The following is a 17,258-nucleotide window of genomic DNA, read 5'->3' on the forward strand; positions in this document are numbered from 1 at the left end:
TTAGGTTAGGTTAGGTTAGGTTAGGTTAAGTTAGGTTAGGTAGCTTAGGTTAGGTTAGGTTAGGTTAGGTTAAGTTAGGTTAGGTTAGGTTAGGATGGTTAGGTTAGGTTAGGTTAGGTTAAGTTAGTTTAGGTTAGGTTAGGTTAGTTTGAGTTAGGTTAGGTTAGGTTAAGTTGGGTTAGTTAGGTTAGGTTAGGTTAGGTAAGGTTAGGTTAGGTTAGGTTAGGTTGGGTTAGGGTAGGTAGTTAGGTTAGGTTAGTTTGGGTTAGGTTAGAATAGGTTGGGTTAGGTTAGGTTAGGTTAGGTTATGTTAGGTAGGTTTGGTTAGGTTAGGTTAAGTTGGGTTAGGTTAGGTTAGGTTAGGTTAGGTTGGGTTAGGTTAGTTTGGTTAGGTAAGTTAGGGTAGGTTTGGTTAGGTTAGGTTAGGTTAGGTTAGGTTGGGTTAGGTAGGTTAGTAAGGTGGGGTTAGGTTAGGTTAGGTTGGGTTAGGTTAGGTTAGATTAGGATAGGTTAGGTTAGGTTATGTTGGGTTAGGTAGGTTAGGTTAGGTTAGGTTAGGTTGGGTTAGGTTAAGTTAGGTTAGGTTAGGTTGGGTATGTTAGGTTAGGTTAGGTTAGTATGGGTTAGGTTATGTTAGGTTCAGTTAGGTTAGGTTAGGTTAGGTTAGGTTAGGTTTGGTTAGGTTGGGTTAGGTTAGGTTAGGTTAGGTTAGGTTAGGTTGGGTTGGGTTAGGTTAGGTTAGGTTAGGTTAGGTTTGGTTAGGTTGGGTTAGGTTAGGTTAGGTTAGGCTAGGTTAGGTTAGGTTAGGTTAGGTTAAGTTAGTTTAGGTTAGTTAGGTTAGTTTGAGTTAGGTTAGGTTAGGTTAAGTGGGTTAGGTTAGGTTAGGTTAGGTTAGGTTAGGTTAGGTTAGGTTAGGTTAGGTTGGGTAGGTTAGGTTAGGTTAGGTTAGGTTAGGTTAGGTTAGGTTAGGTTATGTTAGGTTAGGTTAGGCTGGGTTAGGTTAGGTTAAGTTGCTTAGGTTAGGTTAGGTTAGGTTAAGTTGGTTAGCTTAGGTTAGGTAGGTTAAGTTAGGGTAGGTTTGGTTAGGTTAGGTTAGGTTAGGTTAGGTTAGGTTGGGTTAGGTTAGGTTAGGTAAGGTGGGGTTAGGTTAGGTTAGGTTAGGTTAGGTTAGTTAAGTTAGGTTAGGTTAGTTAGGTTAGGTTAGGGGGTTAGGTTAGGGTTAGATTAGGATAGGTTAGATTAGGTTAGGTGGGTTAGGTTAGGTTAGGTTAGGGTAGGTTAGGTTAGGTTAGGTTAGGTTAGGTTAGTTTGGGTTAGGTTAAGTTAGGTTAGGTTAGGTTAGGTTAGTATGGGTTAGGTTATGTTAGGTTCGGTTAGGTTAGGTTTGGTTAGGTTAGGTTAGGTTAGGTTACGTTAGGTTAGGTTAGGTTAGGTTGGGTTGGGTTAGGTTAGGTTAGGTTAGGTTAGGTTGGGTAGGTTAGGTAAGGTTAGGTTAGGTTAGTTTGGGTTAGTTTGGGTTAGGTTAGGTTAGGTTAGGTTAGGTTAGGTTAGGTTGGGTTAGGTTAGGTTAGGTAGGTTAGGTTAAGTTAGGTTAGGTTGGGTTAGGTTAGGTTAGGTTAGGTTTGGTCACGTTTGGTTAGGATAGTTAGGTTAGGGTTAGGTTAGTTTGAGTTAGGTTAGGTTAGGTTAGGTTAGTTTGAGTTAGGTTAGGTTAGGTTACGTTAGGTTAGGTTAGGTTGGGTTAGGTGAGGTTAGTTTGGGTAAGGTTAGGTTAGGTTGGGTTAGGTTAGGTTAGGTTAGGTTAGGTTAGATTACAATGGGATAGGTTAGGTGAGGTTAGGTTTGGTAAGGTTAGGTTAGGTTAGGTTAGGTCAGGTCAGGTTAGGTTAGGTTAGGTAGGTTAGGTAAGGTTAGGTTAGGTAAGGTTAGATTAGTTTGCCAAATTTTTGGGCTACTAGTAGCGAAAGTAGCCCATTTGTTTGTATAAGTAGCCCAATTTCGTGCTACTAGTAGCGAAAGTAGCCGAATTTTTGGGCTACTAGTAGCGAAGGTAGCCCAATTTTGGGCTACTAGTAGCGAAAGTAGCCCAAAATTTGGGCTATAAGTAGTCTAATTTGGGCTACTAGTAGCAAAAGTAGCCCAATTTTGGGCTACTACTAGCGAAAGTAGCCCAATTTTGAGGCTACTAGTTGCATAAGTAGCCCAATTTCTACGTTACTAGTAGCAAAAGTAGCCCAGTTTTGAGCTACAAGTTGTGAAAGTTGCTAGGTTAGGTTAGGTTAGGTAAGGTTCGGTAGGTTTAGGTTAGGTTAGGTTAGGTTAGGTTAGGGTAGGTTGGTTAGGTTAGGTTAGGTTAGGTTAGGGTAGGTTGGGTTAGGTTAGGTTAGGTTTGGTTAGGTTAGGTTAGTTAAGTTAGGTTAGGTTAGGTTAGGTTAGGTTAGGTTAGGTTAGTTGAGTTAGGTTAGGTTAGGTTAGGTTGGGTTAGGTTAGGTTAGGTTAGGTTAGGTTAGGGTAGTTAGGTTAGGTTAGTTAGGTTAGGTTAGGTTAGTTTGAGTTAGGTTAGGTTAGGTTGGGTTAGGTTAGGTTAGGTAAGGTTAGGTTAGGTTAGGTTAGGTTAGGTTAGTTAGGTTAGGTTAGGTTAGGTTAGGTTAGGTTAGGGTAGGGGTGTTAGTTAGGTTAGGTTAGGTTAGGGTAGGTTGGGTTAGGTTAGGTTAGGTTAGGTTAGGTTAGGTTAGGTTGGTTAGGTTAGGTTAAGTTAGGTTAGGTTAGGTTAGGTTAGGTTAGGTTAGGTTAGTTTGAGTTAGGTTAGGTTAGGTTAGGTTGGGTTAGGTTAGGTTAGGTTAGGTTAGGTTAGGTTAGGGTAAGTTAGGTTAGGTTAGCTTAGGTTAGGTTAGGTTAGGTTAGGTTAGGTTAGTTTGAGTTAGGTTAGGTTAGGTTAGGTTGGGTTAGGTTAGGTTAGGTTAGGTAAGGTTAGGTTATGTTAGGTTAGGTTAGGTTAGGTTAGGTTAAGTTAGGTTAGGTTAGGTTAGGTTAGGTTAGGTTAGGTTAGGTTAGGTTAGGTTGGGTTAGGTTAGGTTAGGTTAGGTTGGGTTAGGTTAGGTTAGGTTAGGTTAGGTTAGGTTCGGTTAGGTTAGGTTAGGTTAGGTTAAGTTAGGTTAGGTTTGGTTGGGTTAGGTTAGGTTAAGTTGGGTTAGGTTAGGTTAGGTTAGGTTGGGTAGGTTAGGTTTGGTTAGGTTAAGTTAGGTTAGGTTAGGTTAGGTTAGGTTAGGTTAGGTTAGGTTAGGTTAGGTTGGGTTAGGTTGGGTTAGGTTAAGTTAGGTTAGGTTAGGTTAGGGTATGTTAGGTTAGGTTAGGTTAGTATGGGTTAGGTTATGTTAGGTTCGGTTAGGTTAGGTTAGGTTAGGTTAGGTTAGGTTAGGTTAGGTTAGGTTAGGTTAGGTTAGGTTAGGTTAGGTTAGGTTAGGTTAGGTTAGGTTAGGTTAGGTTAGGTTAGTTAGGTTAGGTTAGGTTAGGTTAGGTTAGGTTAGGTTGGGTTAGGTTAGGTTAGGTTAGGTTAGGGTTAGGTTAGGTTAGGTTAGGTTAAGGTTAGGGTAGGTTAGGTTAGGTTAGGTTAGGTTAGGTTAGGTTAGGTTAGGTTAGGTTACGGTGAGGTTAGGTTAGGTTAGGTTAGGTTAGGTTAAGTTAGGTTAGGTTAGGTTAGGTTAGGTTAGGTTAGTTAGGGTTAGGTTAGGTTAGATTCAGGATTAGGTTAGGTTAGGTTAGGTTGAGGTTAGGTTAGGTTAGGTTAGGTTAGGTTAGGTTAGGTTGGTTAGGTTAAGGTTAGGTAGGTTAGGTTAGGTTAGGTTAGGTTAGGTTAGGTTAGTATGGGTTAGGTTATGTTAGGTTAGGTTAGGTTAGGTTAGGTTAGGTTAGGTTAGGTTAGGTTAAGTTAGGTTAGGTTAGGTTAGGTTAGGTTAGGTTAGTTTGGGTTAGGTTAGGTTAGATTCAGGATTAGGTTAGGTTAGGTTAGGTTGGGTTAGGTTAGGTTAGGTTAGGTTAGGTTAGGTTAGGTTGGGTTAGGTTAAGTTAGGTTAGGTTAGGTTAGGGTATGTTAGGTTAGGTTAGGTTAGTATGGGTTAGGTTATGTTAGGTTCGGTTAGGTTAGGTTAGGTTAGGTTAGGTTAGGTTAGGTTTGGTTAGGTGGGTTAGGTTAGGTTAGGTTAGGTTAGGTTAGGGTTAGGTTAGGTTAGGTTAGGTTTGGTTAGCTTAGGTTAGGTTAGGTTAGGCTAGGTTAGGTTAGGTTAGGTTAGGTTAAGTTAGTTAGGTTAGGTTAGGTTAGTTGAGTTAGGTTAGGTTAGGTTAAGTTGGTTAGGTTAGGTTAGGTTAGGTTAAGGTTAGGTTAGGTTAGGTTAGGTTAGGTTAGGTTGGGTTAGGTTAGGTTAGGTTAGGTTAGGTTAGGTTATGTTAGGTTAGGTTAGGTTGGGTTAGGTTAGGTTAAGTTGGCTTAGGTTAGGTTAGGTTAGGTTAGTTAGGTTAGGGTTAGCTTAGGTTAGGTTAGGTTAAGGTTAGGTAGGTTTAGGTTAGGTTAGGTTAGGTTAGGTTAGGTTGGTTAGGTTAGGTTAGGTAAGGTGAGGTTAGGTTAGGTTAGGTTAGGTTAGGTTAAGTTAAGTTAGGTTAGGTTAGGTTAGGTTAGGTTGGGTTAGGTTAGGTTAGATTAGGATAGGTTAGATCTAGGTTAGGTTGGTTAGGTTAGGTTAGGTTAGGTTAGGTTATGTTAGGTTAGGTTAGGTTAGGTTAGGTTAGTTTGGGTTAGGTTAAGTAGGTTTGGTTAGGTTAGTATGGGTTAGGTTATGTTAGGTTCGGTTAGGTTAGGTTTGGTTAGGTTAGGTTAGGTTACGTTAGGTTAGGTTAGGTTAGGTTAGGTTGGGTTGGGTTAGGTTAGGTTAGGTTAGGTTAGGTTAGGTTGGGTTAGGTTAGGTAAGGTTAGGTTAGGTTAGTTGGGTTAGTTTGGGTTAGGTTAGGTTAGGTTAGGTTAGGTTAGGTTGGGTTAGGTTAGGTTAGGTTAGGTTAAGTTAGGTTAGGTTGGGTTAGGTTAGGTTAGGTTAGGTTTGGTCATGTTTGGTTAGGTATAGGTTAGGTTAGGTTAGGTTAGGTTAGGTTAGGTTAGGTTAGTTTGAGTAGGTTATGGTTAGGTTAGGTTAGTTGAGTTAGGTTAGGTTAGGCTAGGTTACGTTAGGTTAGGTTAGGTTGGGTTAGGTGAGGTTAGTTTGGGGTAAGGTTAGGTTAGTTTGGGTAGGTTAGGTTAGGTTAGGTTAGGTTAGGTTAGGTTAGGTTAGAGTACAATGGTTAGGTTAGGTGAGGTTAGGTTTGTAAGGTTAGGTTAGGTAGGTTTAGGTCAGGTCAGGTTAGGTTAGGTTAGGTTAGGTAAGGTTAGGTTAGTTAAGGTTCGATTAGTTTGCCAAATTTTTGGGCTACTAGTAGCGAAAGTAGCCCATTTTTTTGTAATAAGTAGCCCAATTTCGTGCTACTAGTAGCGAAAGTAGCCGAATTTTTTGGCTACTAGTGGCGAAGGTAGCCCAATTTTGGGCTACTAGTAGCGAAAGTAGCCCAAAATTTGGGCAATAAGTAGTCTAATTTGGGCTACTAGTAGCAAAAGTAGCCCAATTTTTGGGCTACTACTAGCGAAAGTAACCCAATTTTGTGGCTACTAGTAGCATATAGTAGCCCAATTTCTACGTTACTAGTTAGGCAAAAGTAGCCAGTTTAGAGCTACAAGTTGTGAAAGTTGCCAGGTTAGGTAGGTTAGGTAAGGTTCGGTTAGGTTAGGTTAGGTTAGGTTAGGTTAGGTTAGGGTTAGGTTGGGTTAGGTTAGGTTAGGTTAGGTTAGGGTTAGGTGTTAGGTTAGGTTAGTTAGGGTTAGGTTAGGTTAGGTAGGTTAGGTTTAGGTTAGGTAGGTTATGAGTTAGGTTAGGTTAGGTTAGGTTTGTTAGGTTAGGTTAGGTAGTTAGGTTATGCTAGGTTAGGTTTAGGTTAGGTAGGTTAGGTTAGGTTAAGTTAGGTTAGGTTAGGTTAGGTTAGGTTAGGGTAGGTTGGGTTAGGTTAGGGTAGGTTGGGTTAGGTAGGTTAGGTTAGGGTAGGTTAGGTTAGGTGTCAGGTTAGGTTGGTTTAGGTTAGGTTAGGTTAGGTTAGGTTAAGTTAGGTTAGGTTAGGTTAGGTGTTAGGTTAGGTTAGTTTGAGTTAGGTTAGGTTAGGTTGGGTTAGGTAGGTTAGTTAGGTTAGGTTAGGTTGTTAGGTTAGGTTACGGTAAGTTAGGTTAGGTTAGCTTAGGTTAGGTTAGGTTAGGTTAGGTTTAGGTTAGGTTAGGTTAGTTTGAGTTAGGTTAGGTTAGGTTGAGGTTAGTTAGGTTAGGTTAGGTTAGGTTAGGTTAGGTTAAGTTAGGTTAGGTTAGGTTAGTTAGGTTAGGTAAGTTAGGTTAGGTTTAGGTTAGGTTAGGTTGGTTAGGTTAGGTTAGGTTAGGTTAGATTAGGATAGGTTAGATTAGGTTAGGTTAGGTTAGGTTAGGTTAGTTTGGGTTAGGTTAAGTTAGGTTAGGTTAGGTTAGGTTAGGTTAGGTTAGGTAAGTTAGGTTAGGTTAGGTTAGGTTAGGTTTAGTTTGAGTTAGGTTAGGTTAGGTTAGGTTGGGTTAGGTTAGGTTAGGTTTAGGTAAGGTAAGGTTAGGTTAGGTTAGGTTAGGTATAGGTTAGGTTGGGTTAGATTAGGTTAGGTTTAGGTTAGGTTAGGTAGGTTAGGTTAAGTTAGGTTAGGTTAGCTTAGGTTAGGTTAGGTTAGGTTAGGTTAAGTTAGGTTAGGTTAGGTTAGCGATGGTTAGGTTAGGTTAGGTTAGGTTAAGTTAGTTTAGGTTAGGTTAGGTTAGTTTGAGTTAGGTTAGGTTAGGTTAAGTTGGATTATGGTTAGGTTAGGTTAGGTAAGGTTAGGTTAGGTTAGGGTAGGTAAGTTAGGTTAGTTAGGTTAGGTTGGGTTGGGTTAGGTAGGTTAGGTTAGTTAGGTTAGTTTGGGTAGGTTAGAATAGGTTGGGTTAGTTTAGGTTAGGTTACTGTTAGGTTAGGTTGGTTAGGTTAGGTTAAGTTGGGTTAGGTTAGGTTAGGTTAGGTTAGGTTGGGTTAGGTTAGGTTGGTTAGGTTAAGTTAGGGTAGGTTTGGTTAGGTTAGGTTAGGTTAGGTTAGGTTGGGTTAGGTTAGGTAGGTAAGGTGGGGTTAGGTTAGGTTAGGTTAGGTTAGGTTAAGTTAGGTTAGGTTAGGTTAGGCTTGGGTTAGGTTAGGTTAGATTAGGATACGCGTTAGGTTAGGTTATGTTGGTTAGGTTAGGTAGGTTAGGTTAGTTAGTGTTGGGTTAGGTTAAGTTAGTTAGGTTAGGTTAGGTATGTTATGGTTAGGTTAGGTAGTTAGTATGGTTAGGTTATGTTAGGCTTCAGTTAGGTTAGGTTAGGTTAGGTTAGGTTAGGTTTGGTTTAGGTTGGGTTAGGTTAGGTTAGGTTAGGTTAGGTTAGGTTGGGTTGGTTAGGTTAGGTTAGGTTATGGTTAGGTTTGGTTAGGTTGGGTTAGGTTAGGTTAGGTTAGGTTAGGCTAGGTTAGGTTAGGTTAGGTTAGGTTAAGTTAGTTTAGGTTAGGTTAGGTTAGTTTGAGTTAGGTTAGGTTAGGTTAAGTTGGGTTAGGTTAGGTTAGGTAAGGTTAGGTTAGGTTAGGTTAGGTTAGGTTAGGTTAGGTTGGGTTAGGTTAGGTTAGGTTAGGTTAGGTTAGGTTAGGTTAGGTTAGGGTAGGTTATGTTAGGTTAGGTTAGGCTTAGGGTTAGGTTAGGTTAAGTTGGCTTAGGTTAGGTTAGGTTAGGTTAAGTTAGGGTTAGCTTAGGTTAGGTTAGGTTAAGTTAGGGTAGGTTTGGTTAGGTTAGGTTAGGTTAGGTTAGGTTAGGTTGGGTTAGGTTAGGTTAGGTAAGGTGGGTTAGGTTAGGTTAGGTTAGGTTAGGTTAGTTAAGTTAGGTTAGGTTAAGTTAGGTTAGGTTAGGTTAGGGTTAGGTTAGGTTAGATTAGGATAGGTTAGATTAGGTTAGGTTGGGTTAGGTTAGGTTAGGTTAGGGTAGGTTAGGTTAGGTTAGGTTAGGTTAGGTTAGTTTGGGTTAGGTTAAGTTAGGTTAGGTTAGGTTAGGTTAGTATGGGTTAGGTTATGTTAGGTTCGGTTAGGTTAGGTTTGGTTAGGTTAGGTTAGGTTAGGTTACGTTAGGTTAGGTTAGGTTAGGTTGGGTTGGGTTAGGTTAGGTTAGGTTAGGTTAGGTTGGGTTAGGTTAGGTTAGGTTAGGTTAGGTTTAGTTTGGGTTAGTTGGGTTAGGTTAGGTTAGGTTAGGTTAGGTTAGGTTAGGTGGGTTAGGTTAGGTTAGGTTAGGTTAGGTTAAGTTTAGGTTAGGTTGGGTTAGGTTAGGTTAGGTTAGGTTTAGGTCACGTTTGGTTAGGATAGGTTAGGTTAGGTTAGGTTAGGTTAGTTTGAGTTAGGTTAGGTTAGGTTAGGTTAGTTGAGTTAGGTTAGGTTAGGTTACGTTAGGTTAGGTTAGGTTAGGGTTAGGTGAGGTTAGTTTGGGTAAGGTTAGGTTAGGTTGGGTTAGGTTAGGTTAGGTTAGGTTAGGTTAGATTACAATGGGATAGGTTAGGTGAGGTTAGGTTTGGTAAGGTTAGGTTAGGTTAGGTTAGGTTAGGTCAGGTTAGGTTAGGTTAGGTTAGGTTAGGTAAGGTTAGGTTAGGTAAGGTTAGATTAGTTTCGCCAAATTTTTGGGCCTACTAGTAGCGAAAGTAGCCCATTTGTTTGTATAAGTAGCCCAATTTCGTGCTACTAGTAGCGAAAGTAGCCGAATTTTTGGCTACCCTAGTAGCGAAGGTAGCCAATTTTGGGCTACTAGTAGCGAAAGTAGCCCAAAATTTGGGCTATAAGTAGTCTAATTTGGGCTACTAGTAGCAAAAGTAGCCCAATTTTTGGGCTACTACTAGCGAAAGTAGCCCAATTTTGAGGCTACTAGTAGCATAAGTAGCCCAATTTCTACGTTACTAAGTAGCAAAAGTAGCCCAGTTTTTGAGCTACAAGTTGTGAAAGTTGCCTAGGTTAGGTTAGGTTAGGTAAGGTTCGGTTAGGTTAGGTTAGGTTAGGTTAGGTTAGGTTAGGGTAGGTTGGGTTAGGTTAGGTTAGGTTAGGTTAGGGTAGGTTGGGTTAGGTTAGGTTAGGTTTGGTTAGGTTAGGTTAGGTTAAGTTAGGTTAGGTTAGGTTAGGTTAGGTAGGTTAGGTTAGTTTGTAGTTAGGTTAGGTTAGGTATAGGTTAGGTTAGGTTAGGTTAGGTTAGGTTGGGTTAGGTTAGGTTAGGTAGGTTAGGTTAGGTTAGGTTAGGTTAGGTTAAGTTAGGTTAGGTTAGGTTAGGTTAGGTTAGGTTAGGGTAGGTTGGGTTAGGTTAGGTAGGTTAGGTTAGGGTAGGTTGGGTTAGGTTAGGTTAGGTTAGGTTAGGTTAGGTTAGGTTTGGTTAGGTTAGGTTAAGTTAGGTTAGGTTAGGTTAGGTTAGGTTAGGTTAGTTTGAGTTAGGTTAGGTTAGGTTAGGTTGCGGTTAGGTTAGGTTAGGTTAGGTTAGGTTAGGGTAAGTTAGGTTAGGTTAGCTTAGGTTAGGTTAGGTTAGGTTAGGTTAGGTTAGTTTGAGTTAGGTTAGGTTAGGTTAGGTTGGGTTAGGTTAGGTAGGTTAGGTAAGGTTAGGTTATGTTAGGTTAGGTTAGGTTAGGTTAGGTTAAGTTAGGTAGGTTAGGTTAGGTTAGGTTAAGTTAGGTTAGGTTAGGTTAGGTTGGGTTAGGTTAGGTTAGGTGTAGGTTGGGTTTAGGTTAGGTTAGGTATAGGTTAGGTTAGGTTCGGTTAGGTTAGGTTAGGTTAGGTTAAGTAGGGTTAGGTTGGTTGGTTAGGTTAGGTTATAGTTGGTTAGGTTAGGTTAGGTTAGGTTGGGTTAGGTTAGCGTTTGGTTAGGTTAAGTTTAGGTTAGGTTAGGTTAGGTTAGGTTAGGTTAGGTTAGGTTCGGGTTAGGTGGGTTAGGTTAAGTTAGTTAGGTTAGGTTAGGGTATGTTAGGTTAGGTTAGGTTAGTATGGGTAGGTTATGTTAGGTTCGGTTAGGTTAGGTTAGGTTAGGTTAGGTTAGGTTAGGTTAGGTTAGGTTAGGTTAGTTTGGTTAGGTTAGATAGGTTGGTTAGGTTAGGTTAGGTTAGGTTATGTTAGGTTAGGTTTGGTTGGGTTAGGTTAGGTTAAGTTGGGTTTAGGTTAGGTTAGGTTAGGTTGGGTTAGGTTAGGTCTGGTTAGGTTAAGTTAGGGTAGGTTTGGTTAGGTTAGGTTAGGTTAGGTTGGGTTAGGTTAGGTTAGGTAAGGTAGGGGTTAGGTTAGGTTAGGTTAGGTTAGGTTAAGTTAGGTTAGGTAGGTTAGGTTAGGTTAGGTTAGTTTGGGTTAGGTTAGTTAGATCAGGATAGGTTAGGTTAGGTTAGGTTGGGTTAGGTTAGGTTAGGTTAGGTTAGGTTAGGTTAGGTTAGGTTGGGTTAGGTTAAGTTAGGTTAGGTTAGGTTAGGGTATGTTAGGTTAGGTTAGGTTAGTATGGGTTCGGTTATGTTAGGTTCGGTTAGGTTAGGTTAGGTTAGGTTAGATTAGGTTAGGTTTGGTTAGGTTGGGTTAGGTTAGGTTAGGTTAGGTTAGGTTGGGTTAGGTTAGGTTAGGTTAGGTTTGGTTAGCTTGGGTTAGGTTAGGTTAGGTTAAGTTAGGCTAGGTTAGGTTAGGTTAGGTTAGGTTAGGCTAGGTTTAGGTTAGGTTAGGTTAGGTTAGTTTGAGTTAGGTTAGGTTAGGTTAAGTTGGGTTAGGTTAGGTTAGGTTAGGTAAGGTTAGGTTAGGTTAGGTTAGGTTAGGTTAGGTTAGGTTGGGTTAGGTTAGGTTAGGTTAGGTTAGGGTAGGTTATGTTAGGTTAGGTTAGGTTGGGTTAGGGTTAGGTTTAAGTTGGCTTAGGTTAGGTTAGGTTAGGTTAGGTTGGGTTAGCTTAGGTTAGGTTAGGGTTAAGTTTAGGGTAGGGTTTGGTTAGGTTAGGTTAGGTTAGGTTGGGTTAGGTTAGGTTAGGTAAGGTGGGGTTAGGTTAGGTTAGGTTAGGTTAAGTTAGGTTAGGTTAGGTTAGGTTAGGTTAGGTTGGGTTAGGTTAGGTTAGATTAGGATAGGTTAGATTAGGTTAGGTTGGGTTAGGTTAGGTTAGGTTAGGTTAGGTTATGTTAGGTTAGGTTAGGTTAGGTTAGGTTAGTTTGGGTTAGGTTAAGTTAGGTTAGGTTAGGTTAGGTTAGTATGGGTTAGGTTATGTTAGGTTTCGGTTAGGTTAGGTTTGGTTAGGTTAGGTTAGGTTACGTTAGGTTAGGTTAGGTTAGGTTAGGTTGGGTGTTGGGTTAGGTTAGGTTAGGTTAGGTTAGGTTAGGTTGGGTTAGGTTAGGTAAGGTTAGGTTAGGTAGTTTGGGTTAGTTTGGGTTAGGTTAGGTTAGGTTAGGTTAGGTTAGGTTGGGTTAGGTTAGGTTAGGTTAGGTTAAGTTAGGTTAGGTTGGGTTAGGTTAGGTTAGGTTAGGTTTGGTCACGTTTGGTTAGGATAGGTTAGGTTAGGTTAGGTTAGGTTAGGTTAGTTTGAGTTAGGTTAGGTTAGGTTAGGTTAGTTTGAGTTAGGTTAGGTTAGGCTAGGTTACGTTAGGTTAGGTTAGGTTGGGTTAGGTGAGGTTAGTTTGGGTAAGGTTAGGTTAGGTTGGGTTAGGTTAGGTTAGGTTAGGTTAGGTTAGGTTAGGTTAGATTACAATGGGTTAGGTTAGGTGAGGTTAGGTTTGGTAAGGTTAGGTTAGGTTAGGTTAGGTCAGGTCAGGTTAGGTTTAGGTAGGTAAGGGTTAGGTTAGTTAAGGTTAGATTAGTTTGCCAAATTTTTGGGCTACTAGTAGCGAAAGTAGCCCATTTTTTTGTATAAGTAGCCCAATTTCGTGCTACTAGTAGCGAAAGTAGCCGAATTTTTTGGCTACTAGTGGCGAAGGCTAGCCCAATTTTGGGCTACTAGTAGCGAAAGTAGCCCAAAATTTGGGCAATAAGTAGTCTAATTTGGGCTACTAGTAGCAAAAGTAGCCCAATTTTTGGGCTACTACTAGCGAAAGTAACCCAATTTTGTGGCTACTAGTAGCATAAGTAGCCCAATTTCTACGTTACTAGTAGCAAAAGTAGCCCAGTTTTTGAGCTACAAGTTGTGAAAGTTGCCTAGGTTAGGTTAGGTTAGGTAAGGTTCGGTTAGGTTAGGTTAGGTTAAGGTTAGGTTAGGTTAGGTTAGGGTAGGTTGGGTTAGGTTAGGTTAGGTTAGGTTAGGGTAGGTTGGGTTAGGTTAGGTTAGGTTAGGGTAAGTTAGGTTAGGTTAGGTTAGGTTAGGTTAGGTTAGTTTGAGTTAGGTTAGGTTAGGTTAGGTTTTGTTAGGTTAAGGTTAGGTAAGGTTAGGTTATGCTAGTTAGGTTAGGTTAGGTTAGGTTAGGTTAGGTTAAGTTAGGTTAGGTTAGGTTAGGTTAGGTTAGGGTAGGTTAGGGTTAGGTTAGGGTAGGTTGGGTTAGGTTAGGTTAGGTTAGGGTAGGTTAGGTTAGGTTAGGTTAGGTTTGGTTAGGTTAGGTTATGGTTAAGTTAGGTTAGGTTAGGTTAGGTTAGGTTAGTTTGAGTTAGGTTAGGTTAGGTAGGTTGGGTTAGGTTAGGTTACGTAGGTTAGGTTAGGTTAGGTTAGGTTAGGGTAAGTTAGGTTAGGTTAGCTTAGGTTAGGTTTAGGTAGGTTAGGTTAGGTTAGGTAGTTTGAGTTAGGTTAGGTTAGGTTGGGTTAGGTTAAGGTTAGGTTAGGTTAGGTTAGGTTAGGTTACGTTAGGTTAGGTTAGGTTAGGTTAGGTTAAGTTAGGTTAGGTTAGGTTAGGTTAGGTTGGGTTAGGTTAGGTTAGGTTAGGTTAGATTAGGATCGGTTAGATTAGGTTAGGTTAGGTTAGGTTAGGTTAGTTTGGGTTAGGTTAAGTTAGGTTAGGTTAAGGTTAGGTTAGGTTAGGTTAGGTTAGGTTAGGTGGGTTAGCTTAGGTTAGGTTAGGTTAGGTTAAGTTAGGTTAGGTTAGGTTAGGTTAGGTTAGCTTAGGTTAGGTTAGGTTAGGTTAGGTTAAGTTAGGTTAGGTTCTAGGTTAGGATGGTTAGGTTAGGTTAGGTTAGGTTAGGTTAAGTTAGTTATAAGGTTAGGTTAGGTTAGTTTTGAGTTAGGTTAGGTTAGGTTAAGGTTGGGTTAGGTTAGGTTAGGTTAGGTAAGGTTAGGTTAGGTTAGGTTAGGTTGGGTTAGGGTAGGTTAGTTAGGTTAGGTTAGTTTGGGTTAGGTTAGAATAGGTTGGGTTAGGTTAGGTTAGGTTAGGTTATGTTAGGTAGGTTTGGTTGGGTTAGGTTAGGTTAAGTTGGGTTAGGTTAGGTTAGGTTAGGTTAGGTTGGGTTAGGTTAGGTTGGTTAGGTTAGTTAGGGTAGGTTTGGTTAGGTTAGGTTAGGTTAGGTTAGGTTGGGTTAGGTTAGGTTAGGTAAGGTGGGGTTAGCGTTAGGTATAGGTTAGGTTAGGTTAGGTAAGTTAGGTTTAGGTTAGGTTAGGTTCGGGTTAGGTTAGGTTAGATTAGGATAGGTTAGGTTAGGTTAGGTTGGTTAGGTTAGGTTAGGTTAGGTTAGGTTAGGTTAGGTTAGGTTGGGTTAGGTTAAGTTAGGTTAGGTTAGGTTAGGGTATGTTAGGTTAGGTTAGGTTAGTATGGGTTAGGTTATGTATGGTTCAGTTAGCGTTAGGTTAGGTTAGGTTAGGTTTGGTTAGGTTGGGTTAGGTTAGGTTAGGTTCAGGTTAGGTTAGGTTAGGTTGGGTTGGGTTAGGTTAGGTTAGGTTAGGTTAGGTTTGGTTAGGTTGGGTTAGGTTAGGTTAGGTTACGTTAGGCTAGGTTAGGTTAGGTTAGGTTAGGTTAAGTTAGTTTAGGTTAGGTTAGGTTAGTTTGAGTTAGGTTAGGCTTAGGTTAAGTTGGGTTAGGTTAGGTTACGGTAAGGTTAGGTTAGGTTAGGTTAGGTTAGGTTAGGTTAGGTTGGGTTAGGTTAGGTTAGGTTAGGTTAGGTTAGGGTAGGTTATGTTAGGTTAGGTTAGGCTGGTTAGGTTAGGTTAAGTTGGCTTCGGTTAGGTTAGGTTAGGTTAGTTGGGTTAGCTTAGGTTAGGTTAGGTTAAGTTAGGGTAGGTTTGGTTAGGTTAGGTTAGGTTAGGTTAGGTTGGGTTAGGTTAGGTTAGGTAAGGTGGGGTTAGGTTAGGTTAGGTTAGGTTAGGTTAGGTTAGTTAAGTTAGGTTAGGTTAGGTTAGGTTAGGTTGGGTTGGGTTGGGTTGGGTTAGGTTAGGTTAGGTTAGGTTAGGTTAGGTTAGGTTAGGTTAAGTTGGGTTAGGTTAGGTTAGGTTAGGTTAGTAAGGTTAGGTTAGGTTAGGTTAGGTTGGGTTAGGGTAGGTTAGGTTAGGTTAGGTTAGTTTGGGTTAGGTTCGAATAGGTTGGGTTAGGTTAGGTTAGGTTAGGTTATGTTAGGTTAGGTTTGGTGGGTTAGGTTAGGTTACGTTGGGTTAGGTTAGGTTAGGTAGGTTAGGTTGGGTTAGGTTAGGTTTGGTTAGGTTAAGTTAGGGTAGGTTTGGTTAGGTTAGGTTAGGTTAGGTTAGGTTGGGTTAGGTTAGGTTAGGTAAGGTGGGGTTAGGTTAGTTAGGTTAGGTTAGGTTAAGTTAGGTTAGGTTAGGTTAGGTTGGTTCGGTTAGGTTAGATTAGGATAGGTTAGGTTAGGTTATGTTGGGTAGGTTAGGTTAGGTTAGGTTAGGTTAGGTTGGGTTAGGTTAAGTTAGGTTAGGTTAGGTTAGGGATGTTAGGTTAGGTTAGGTTAGTATGGGTTAGGTTATGTTAGGTTCAGTTAGGTTAGGTTAGGTTAGGTTAGGTTAGGTTGGTTAGGTTGGGTTAGGTTAGGTTAGGTTTAGGTTAGGTTAGGTTGGGTTGGGTTGGGTTAGGTTAGGTTAGGTTAGGGTTAGGTTTGGTTAGGTTGGGTTAGGTTAGGTTAGGTTAGGTTAGGCTAGGTTAGGTTAGGTTAGGTTAGGTTAAGTTAGTTTAGGTTAGGTTAGGTTAGTTTGAGTTAGGTTAGGTTAGGTTAAGTTGGGTTAGGTTAGGTTAGGTAAGGTTAGGTTTAGGTTAGGTTAGGTTAGGTTAGGTTAGGTTAGGTTAGGTTAGGTTGGGTTAGGTTAGGTTAGGTTAGGTTAGGTTAGGTTAGGGTAGGTTATGTTAGGTTAGGTTAGGCTGGGTTAGGTTAGGTTAAGTTGGCTTAGGTTAGGTTAGGTTAGGTTAAGTTGGTTAGCTTAGGTTAGGTTAGGTTAAGTTAGGGTAGGTTTGGTTAGGTTAGGTTAGGTTAGGTTAGGTTAGGTTGGGTTAGGTTAGGTTAGGTAAGGTGGGGTTAGGTTAGGTTAGGTTTAGGTTAAGTTAAGTTAGGTTAGGTTAGGTTAGGTTAGGTTAGGTTGGGTTAGGTTAGGTTAGATTAGGATAGGTTAGATTAGGTTAGGTTGGGCTAGGTTAGGTTAGGTTAGGGTAGGTTAGGTTAGGTTAGGTTAGGTTAGGTTAGTTTGGGTTAGGTTAAGTTAGGTTAGGTTAGGTTAGGTTAGGTTAGTATGGGTTAGGTTTATGTTAGGTTCGGTTAGGTTAGGTTTGGTTAGGTTAGGTTAGGTAGGTTACGTTAGGTTAGGTTAGGTTAGGTTGGGTTGGGTTAGGTTAGGTTAGGTTAGGTTAGGTTGGGTTAGGGTTAGGTAGGTAAGGTTAGGTTAGGTGAGTTTGGGTTAGTTTGGGTTAGGTTAGGTTAGGTTAGGTTAGGTCTAGGTTAGGTTGGGTTAGGTTAGGTTAGGTTTAGGTTAGGTTAAGTTAGGTTAGGTTGGGTTAGGTAGGTTAGGTTAGGTTTGGTCACGTTTGGTTAGGATAGGTTAGGTTAGGTTAGGTTAGGTTAGGTTAGTTTGAGTTAGGTTAGGTTAGGTTAGGTTAGTTTGAGTTAGGTTAGGTTAGGTTACGTTAGGTTAGGTTCAGGTTGGGTTAGGTGAGGTTAGTTTGGGTAAGGTTAGGTTAGGTTGGGTTAGGTTAGGTTAGGTTAGGTTAGGTTAGGTTAGATTACAATGGGTTAGGTTAGGTGAGGTTAGGTTTGGTAAGGTTAGGTTAGGTTAGGTTAGGTCAGGTCAGGTTAGGTTAGGTTAGGTTAGGTAAGGTTAGGTTAGGTAAGGTTAGATTAGTTTGCCAAATTTTTTGGGCTACTAGTAGCGAAAGTAGCCCATTTGTTTGTATAAGTAGCCCAATTTCGTGCTACTAGTAGCGAAAGTAGCCGAATTTTTGGGCTACTAGTGGCGAAGGTAGCCCAATTTTGGGCTACTAGTAGCGAAAGTAGCCCAAAATTTGGGCTATAAGTAGTCTAATTTGGGCTACTAGTAGCAAAAGTAGCCCAATTTTTGGGCTACTACTAGCGAAAGTAGCCCAATTTTGAGGCTACTAGTAGCATAAGTAGCCCAATTTCTACGTTACTAGTAGCAAAAGTAGCCCAGTTTTTGAGCTACAAGTTGTGAAAGTTGCCTAGTTAGATTAGGTTAGGTAAGGTTCGGTTAGGTTAGGTTAGGTTAGGTTAGGGTAGGTTGGGTTAGGTTAGGTTAGGTTAGGTTAGGGTAGGTTGGGTTAGGTTAGGTAGGTTTGGTTAGGTTAGGTTAGGTTAAGTTAGGTTAGGTTAGGTTAGGTTAGGTTAGGTTAGGTTAGTTTGAGTTAGGTTACGTTAGTTAGGTTGGGTTAGGTTAGGTTAGGTTAGGTTAGGTTAGGTTAGGGTAAGTTAGGTTAGGTTAGGTTAGGTTAGGTTAGGTTAGGGTTAGTTTGAGTTAGGTTAGGTTAGGTTGGGTTAGGTTAGGTTAGGTAAGGTTAGGTTAGGTTAGGTTAGGTTAGGTTAAGTTAGGTTAGGTTAGGTTAGGTTAGGTTAGGTTAGGTTAGGGTAGGTTTGGGTTAGGTTAGGTTAGGTTAGGTTAGGGTAGGTTGGGTTAGGTTAGGTTAGGTTAGGTTAGGTTAGGTTTGGTTAGGTTAGGTTAGGTTAAGTTAGGTTAGGTTAGGTTAGGTTAGGTTAGGTTAGTTTGAGTTAGGTTAGGTTAGGTTAGGTTGGGTTAGGTTAGGTTAGGTT

The sequence above is a fragment of the Procambarus clarkii genome, unplaced genomic scaffold, assembly GCF_040958095.1.
Source record: "Procambarus clarkii isolate CNS0578487 unplaced genomic scaffold, FALCON_Pclarkii_2.0 HiC_scaffold_115, whole genome shotgun sequence".
NCBI lineage: Eukaryota > Metazoa > Arthropoda > Malacostraca > Decapoda > Cambaridae > Procambarus > Procambarus clarkii.